Source organism: Poecile atricapillus, chromosome 2 (assembly GCF_030490865.1).
Source record: "Poecile atricapillus isolate bPoeAtr1 chromosome 2, bPoeAtr1.hap1, whole genome shotgun sequence".
Classification (NCBI taxonomy): Eukaryota; Metazoa; Chordata; class Aves; order Passeriformes; family Paridae; genus Poecile; species Poecile atricapillus.
This window is the reverse complement of record NC_081250.1, coordinates 8,746,629-8,755,125: the sequence shown is the minus strand read 5'-3', so window position 1 is coordinate 8,755,125 and position 8,497 is coordinate 8,746,629.

Genomic DNA, 8,497 nt, shown 5'->3' with positions numbered 1-8,497 from the left:
CGGCTGGAGGAGGCATCCAGGCATAACGCGGGTAGTTACCAGCTCACCGGCCCCGCACGCTCAGTGCCCCGGGGCGACACGCCAAAAATCACGATTAATCATAAATTTGAACAGATCTCGTATGGCAAAACACTTGATTGGGATAATCTCCATTTGGGCTTGGTCGATACCTACCCTCTTGCACGGAAACGATCGCGTCGGAGGCTCCGATTTAAATCTGTAAACGATTTTCTTTCGGCCACAGGCGGTGGAGACTTCAAGGCGATAGGAAAATAAAGGCATTGGTATCGCAGTGGCTTTTCACACCGCTGGCTAAAGCTGCATCTTCGTGGGTGAACGGCCGGGCAGGAGCGGGCAAGACCCGCGCAGGGCCACGCTGGCTCCTCCGCCCTAATCCCGGCCACACGTCCGAGTTACTGTCAGCAGGATTTACCTCTTGCTTCTACCTTAAAACATCTGAACTGTACCAGTCTGGACAATACCTTATCTCAAAAAAATGATCAATGAATTAAATATAATGCACAGTGTATATAACAACACCAACAAAAACAACAGTAATAATAATAATAATAATAATAATAATAATAATAATAATAATAATACCTGAGATCACCCCCCACCCCCAACAATAAAGATCCTGCCTCAGTCATCAATTTTCAATTAAACACCCACTAATTAAGCTGGCAGACGTGCCCCACCGGGCCAGAAATATCCTGTATGCCCAAGAGGTGTGTGTCCAAACTCGTCTCAGCCCCACGAAAACCAGCCTTGCGGGTACAGGCAGCTATTCACGGACTCGGTATCAAAGTCCTACCGGTGTATTGTGTCTGTCTCAATAAAATTAATCTCTTTAAAGCCCAGCGTCTCACAAGAATACCTTCAGTGTTCCAGACTACAAGGGCAAATATGTTTTTCAGATTCTGTTTTTATGGACGGATTAAAGTTTATTTTCCATAATAGGGCACCTAATAAAACTCATAAAGCTCTGTCAGTCTTACAGCTGGTGGCCTCATTTAACACTTTCACTTCGTAAATCATTTTACAACTTACCAGGTGTTTCCAAAACTGAAAGGAGAGGAGGGGGAAAGAGAGCAAGAGGGGGAAAAGAGAAATTAAAGTCACTCAAAATATAGATACGGTCCTTTGGCGCTGGGTGCTTTTGCACTGTCGCTTGGAAGGGCTTCAAAGAAGGTGTCGGTCCCAACGGGGGAGAAAAGCCTTTTAATCAGGATTTCCCACGCTCTTTTGAAGTGCGGAGGCTCGTCCCCACGTGCAGGGCAATCAAAGGCTCGCGGTGATTAGCGGAGCCGGTAACGCGTGCCGCGCTCTCCGCGCTCCCGGAGCGCCGGCCCGGGGAGGCTCCGCGCCCGCTCCCGGAGCGCCCCGGGCGGGGAAGTCTCTGCCGGGGGGACCCAGCCCGGAGCTATCGAAGGGGCCCCGTTATCACCCACAAGCCAGCCCGGCCAGGGGCCGCGCTCTCTGGCTGAGCCCGCAGCAGCTCGGGGGTGTCCCCGCATCCAGCCTCATCCCCCGGAACCCCTCACCCTGCCCCAGGAGCTTTGTTCTCCCAGCCCACCTCCCCCCACACCAACCTTCCTGCCAGTGTGGGGCCTCCCTGCACCCGTTTCCAGGGTGCCCCCAACACCCAGCCCCGGGGTGCCCCACTGGTTTTGGTGGGGTTGAGCTGCCTCAAGACCCAGCACAGGCAGCGCTTTAATCTAAACCCCTGTTTGTAATTTCATTATTCGGTCTGTTCCCTCCCCAGACGCAGTAGGTAACAAACCTCTTAAAATTTTCATTGCTGTACTTGAGAAGTGGTAAGTATGAACACGGACCTTTGGTAGACATTTTACTTTAAAAAGCAACATGGTTTAGGCATGGATGTCATTAACTGGCAATTTCACAAGCATTAAGTGCTAAAACAAAAGAACCAAAACAGGATCCATATGTTTGAGGTAAACCTGCTAAAAGTCTTTCAAATGGGAAACCATAAATATATAATCTCCCTCAAACTCTCCGTGCAACTGCTGCGAATGAAATACTCCACCAGCAGAAAGACTGTTGATTATTTCGGAAGTCCAAACTGTTACATACATCCAAAACTAAGCAATTAATGTTCTGTTTCTCAGCGATTTCTCTAGCTCTCAGTAAGATGCCATCACACGGTTCTTCCTCCTCCTCCCACACCCCTTCCCTTCCCAGTGGGGCTGGACACGTGTGGGAGGGCTGACACTGTGTCTGATGCTCCTGTGTGGGTGCCAGCAGCAACCTCTCCCCCGTGGATCCTTCCAGCCTGGTTCCCATCACAGCTCTGATTCCTCTGCCAGGGAGCTACACTAAGGCTTCCCAGCTGACAGCAGAGATGCCCCAGGACAGTGAATCTTAGTGTAGATGCCCTTCTTCCCTTCCCAAATGTCCCCTTGAGCGCTCTGGGTGCCGAGATAACCACACCGCACTTCAGCTGTGAAAGCAGGAACATAATTTATTAATTCCTGAGCCATGCATTGCTCCTGTCATGTGCAGGGAGCTTCTTGGTCGGCTGTTTGAATCTCAGGAACAACACACAGGACAAATAATGGAAGGGATGAAGCCCCCAAGGTCCTTAGTCTCCCTTGGGTGTTGTGTAGTGACCAAATTACAATCTTTCTGCCCCTCAAAAATGGTCTGGTCTGGTCTGGTCTGGCCAGAGTTAAATACCAGCTGCACATTACTCTGAGAACCACGCAGCAACTGTGACACAGATTTTTTATTTTTCACCAGTACTCATGCAACCAGGATCAGCAACCGTGGATTGAGGTTGTTCCACATTAAGAAGAGATGGTTTTGTCTTTTCTTGGACCTTTTGCTTCATTTTTATTGCCTTGAGGGTAGTGTAATGTCTCTTCCAAACAGTTCTCTACAAGGGCAGTGGATCAGGAGATATTTACTGTCTTCTCCTTACTCAGAGGATAGAAGAACTTAAATTTAACCAAGTCCTAGGTGGAAATGGAAGTGCCTGCATGGAAATGGGATCACCTGCAACAATAGGAAATGTAGGAAATCAGAGTGGTTTTTCTCTGACTGATTGCAAGCTACTATAAAATCTGTTTTCCACCTCCTTTTGGAAAAAACCCCACATTTTGCTAAGTCTAACTGGGACTGGTCTCCAAAATGAGTAAAGAACATGCTGTTTTCCTCTAGTAAAACTCAGCAGAGGCAGTGGCTTGCAATGAGTTTTGTAGCTGCAAGGCTTAGCTCCATTTTACTACCTGCAGGATATTTGCAAGCAGATCACAATTTCCTCTAATTAATCCGCAGTTTTAAATTATTATTCACAGGACTTCTGTTAATATTCTTGGCCAATGGTACCTTTTGGCAGGTGGGACTCATGTCTGAAGAGGGAGTTTGGATGCACAATGCAGAAGTTCCTGATTCAGCTGCCTCCTCTCTTCCCGCACAGAGGAGACGGGGACGGAGAATTCCTGTCCCCATCCAGCCCTGCTTGGCTGTGGGTACTATTTCCATAAATAATAATAAAAAAAAGAGTATCCAGGGAGGATTTTGATGTAAGGCAGGGGCAGGGGAGTGATCTCAGTTTAGAACACCTCAAAGGATGGGGCAAATTGTCCATTGCTTGGTATCCCTGGATGGCCTTTCTGGAAAGGACGTGGAAGCCGAGCAGAAGCTGCCGAGCCACCTCCGGTGCTGATTTCTGCAGTGTAATAGTGGCTGGCAGTGTGCTGGGGCCTGCCTAGACCATCTAATGATTCTTTCTGGACTTCAAAATGATAAATCTATAAAGCATGTATTGCTGTAGCTGCTAGGTGCAATTTTAGAAATGTTAATGAGTAATTACATAAAGGTTGTCCACAGTCATCGATGTTAATCACTGTTCTTTTGCCAGGGATAATTAAGATGACACTTCAGCAGCATCAGCCAGTGGTTCCCGCTGCCTGTGCTGTCTCCTTCTCCCCTCCCAGCTTCTGCTGCAGCTCTCACCCTCCTTCAGGGATCTCTTCACTCCCTTCGTTCCCCCCATGCTCTTGCCCCTCCCAGCTTTTCTGAAGAGCCTAGTTCACCACAGCCTGAGGATTTTTAACCTGTTTAACAGCACTTCACACGGTATTGTGAGGGTGAGCTGGGGGTGCTGGGAGAAGCAGATTTGGGTGATGTGAGGCAGTGGTCTGCTGCCCCTCCATTCCTGCTCAGAGCATCAAGGCACTCAGCTCTATTCTGCAGGTAACTTGCTCAGACACCATGTGCAAGCTACTTCTCATTTCTTGAGCTTCCACCTCATAAAATGGCTGGTCTTCACACTTTCTTTTGCCTTTTTGTGTGTCTTGGAAACCTCAATCAATGACTGTGGAGGAGATGAAATGACAGATAATTGCGTGGTTTGCTTAATAAAACCTGTGAATTTAATCCACATTTTCACTCTTCAGCCTGTGATCGGATTCCACTCAGTGTAACTCAGGTTTTGGGTGGTGAAAAGGCCATGGTGGAGGTTTTAGCAGAGGTGAGATGCCCTGTCTGTGCCCCTGAAGTGTGCCACTCCTGCAGTGACCCAAAACCTCCTGGCTTCCTCTGGCTTTGGGTGGGAGGAAGAAATCTCTATCATCAGCAGTATGATGGCAAGATACCTGAACCCCACTCTCCTTTATTCCTCCAAATCTTCATCTCTAGGACTGATAATTGCATCTACAGGTTAGATTTGAGGGTCGATTTTGGTAGCAAATGAAAATGGGATAATGTTGAAAAGTCGTAAATGTGCTCTTCTGCAAAACCTGTTACTCCTGTGCCTCTGACAGCTCCACATCAGCCTTGGGGAGCCCTGGCTGCCCCTGGAGGAGGCCATTTCAGGGAAAGTCTTAGCTTCCCTGAGGGTGTCAAAAACCTATCCAGGAACAAAGGTTTGTTTCTCCAGTTCTCAGCAGTCTGAAGGCTCCTTAAACTCACAAACCTGGTGTGAGGATTCCCAAGAACCGGGAACCCCAGAAGCATGGATGGGTCCAGGTCTCTGCAGATCTGATTCTCACACAGGTTTCAGACCAGAGATAAGAGATTTGAGCTGATTCAAAACCCACAACAGCTTTTGAGCCAATCTATTGCCTTCTGCTCAAGCTCTGAAGTGCTGGTGAAGAGCTTCTGAGAGCCTCCCTCCACAGCTTTTATCATCACAGGAACAGTTCAGGATTCTCAGGTGCTGTCCCTGCCTTTCTGCACTGCTTCCCCATCCCTGACACACAGTACCTGCATAATCCCTGGCATAATAACTATTCTCAAGGGACCAACACACAGTTTCAAACCATTTAGGTAGGGAAATTTGCAAAGTAAATACCATCTAGCCAGTATTTTAAGGGTGATTTGAACTACACAGTAAGGAAAAAAAATCCATTCAGAATATAAGGCTTTGGCTGAGGAGGAAAGATAATTTTTTGAAGATGCAAGCCTAGAAAATGCAATCAAGGTGACTTATTTTTCCTCAAGGTGATACCAAGCATATCTTGGCTTATTATCTCTTTGTTACAAAACACTGTTCTGTCCCTGGCTGTGACCAATGTCTGCTCCCCAGTGAACTTCAGTGCCTCCACCAGTATTCCCTGCTATTCCACACCAGAGCCACGAGGGCCTGTGCACCCAGGAGAGATTTGAGGGTACTCTTATCATCTGAACCATAAAAGGTCCATAATGGAGTTTTTAATGAAAAATGTGTAACACTTGGAAATCTGTCACTTATGAAAATGAAACATTTCACTGTAACTGATAAAAGACTATTAAGTAACAATTCAAAAATGGTCTCTGTTTTAATTTTGCTCTGTACCTCTCATTTTAGTTACATAACTCAGTCATTTTTAATTCACTTTGAAATGAATTCCACTCAGTTCACGCAATGTTTTGGTGCGTTAACAGTTTTGTCCTAGGACACAAGTTTTAAGGAATTTTTGGTGCCAGCTGGCTCTTCCTAAGCTTATCCTTGATAGATGCTCATTCATTTCCTTGAAGTGTTATTAGGGAAACCATGTGGTATCCGGTTTGGAATCATGCATGCATCCAAATTTGGGGAAGGCTACTGTAATTAGCTTTAAAGCAAGGCTGCAGGTCACACCAGAATTTGGGGAAAGCACAACTATTTTGTACAGGCAGCTGTGATGTCCATGCCTGCAAGCCTCATGCTAAACTATGCTTTACTGCAGAGTGAAGGAAAGTTCCTCCAGGAGATGAAATCACCAAAAGTGTCATGTGGTAAAAGAGTTGTATCTCTACCAAGAAATCAGTCCAACCCAAAAAGTCTTGGGTAAAACATACAGTCAGCCTTTTAGAAGTGACCCTATGGAGCAAATTGTCTCTGAAAACGAAATTGTTTTATCAACTGCAGGAAAAAATTGCATATTGACTCACACACACGGGATGTAGCTGGGCACAAAGCTGCAATTATGATCAGTGCAACAAAAATCAGAGTATTAGAGTTGCCACTCACGTATTTATTAAGCTGAAATCACCGTCGTGCACCGGCTGCTGCTGGGCTGTAACTTTTCATGTGCAAAGTTCACCCGCAGAACAATGGGAATTAAACGATCCCAGATGTGCTCTGAGCACAGTATTGGGTTGCACACCTTTGCTAGCACCAGGCAGGGCAGCCCCGCTGCGTCTGCGCCTTCGCAGCACGACTGACATCAGCCCCTCATCCCCGGCGTGCAGGACAATGGAAAAATGTCAAGTGAAAAAAAGCCCTGCAGATACTTGGCTCGTTCAGGTGTCATGTTAAAACCCTGCCAAAAGGACTTGTGTATGATTTATCAGTGTAACACTCCAGCCAAAGCTAAAAACCAGACTTCACTGCCCTGTTAATTTTGATACAGAAAACAGAGAAAGTTTAAAACATTGCTGTCCAGCTTAAAAGAAAAACAAAAATTGAAGCTGCCATAATAGCTATGAGTGGATCGTGCTGTTTAAAGGGGGAACTGAAATTTTCTGCTACACAGCTAAAAAATCAAACATCCGGCTTTTTGTTAAATGCATCTAAAGAAAATCACACTGTGTTCCCCAATTGGTCTGGTGGGAGTAAGGATTAGTGTTACAACTGTAGCTGCTTGGCTTTCCAGCATATTGTATTTTTACCAGTCCAAAACCCTTTTCTTCTTGTTAAGTAGCAACTCTCCCAAACCTGCTGTATGGAAGAGTTTGGGACATTCTAAATGGCATCTCCGTGACTGGAAGATCAGGGACCATTTCTCACAGGGGCTTGACATGGGCTGCCAGACTAATACTCAACAGGAAGAAATCTCCAGGGGCTGTATTTTGTGTATGTTATTGAACACTTATTCCGTGGCAGACAAAGCAAAATGTGTCCCAGCCAGGTGTAACTTCCTCAGCAGGCAGTGCTTAGTGTGCAGTCCTGCAGGAAGGCAACTGTCAGCATTTGGTCTTGCTGCTCTTAGAGACCTTACAGCCCTGCTAGAAAGAGGAGAGACTCTGGAAGGGCCAGCTTTGCTGGGACTAGTGTTTTTTCTCCAGGGTTAGAAGTATGATACATGAAAAAATTTATATATTGTATATAATGTTTACAGACACTGGAAGCATACATGTAGAATACCTATAAAATACATTATGCATATGTATTTTAATATAAATACACATATAAATAAGTACAAAATCCTCTCTGCTTTCCTTTTCACACATGCTTTAGATACTTGGAATGTAATGACCACTGAAGGAACAGCTTGCAGATGCTTATGTACATCAACAGCAGAGTCTGCCAGGCCTTCCACCCCTCTTGAGCTGTGGCAGTCTGGCCAGTAGGACCATGGAAAAAGTTCTTAAATATGACAAGATCCAAGACTTGGGAACTCACATTTATCTTGGAATTGTCAAATTTCTGTCGGACAGTTATTCCCTCACTGAATCACAGTGAGAGGATGGGACTTGTGCAGAATCACCCACAAAACCCATTGTTGACGTGACTACAGCACTGTGGGCTGGCAGTGTATTTCTGCTGCTTTCCTTGAAAAGTGTTTTTTCTTTTCAAAATGATGTTTATACATAAGCCTGCTGAATGTAAAATCACAGGCAGGTAAACTCTGTTTTCTTCAGAAATGAAGAAAATGGCTGTGATAAGACTAATTTTGAACAAAACATATGAGCTCTCTGGGAGAAATAATAATTAATGCAAGTCTCAGTGTGTGTGTGTGTGTGTGGGGGGGGAAACAATAGTAATTCCTGACTGTAAGGTTAAAACCATCTCCTCTAATTGCACAGCAACACCTGCATTGCACCACCTCAGGCAGCTGCAGCAAGTGAATGCTCACACCCATAAAACACTTGGCAATGCTGCCACGGCAGCAAAGCCCTCACAGCAGGCAGGGACAGGCAGCCCGGCACCTTTGGGCTAAGGAAGATGATTCAAAATTTATCTACAGCAGCCAAGTTGCCTCAACCTCCCTGCTACAGCAATGTGTTTCTATTTGTGTGTTATTAAACCACTAACAGGCTGACACGCTGGGTCTACCTAAACTCCTGC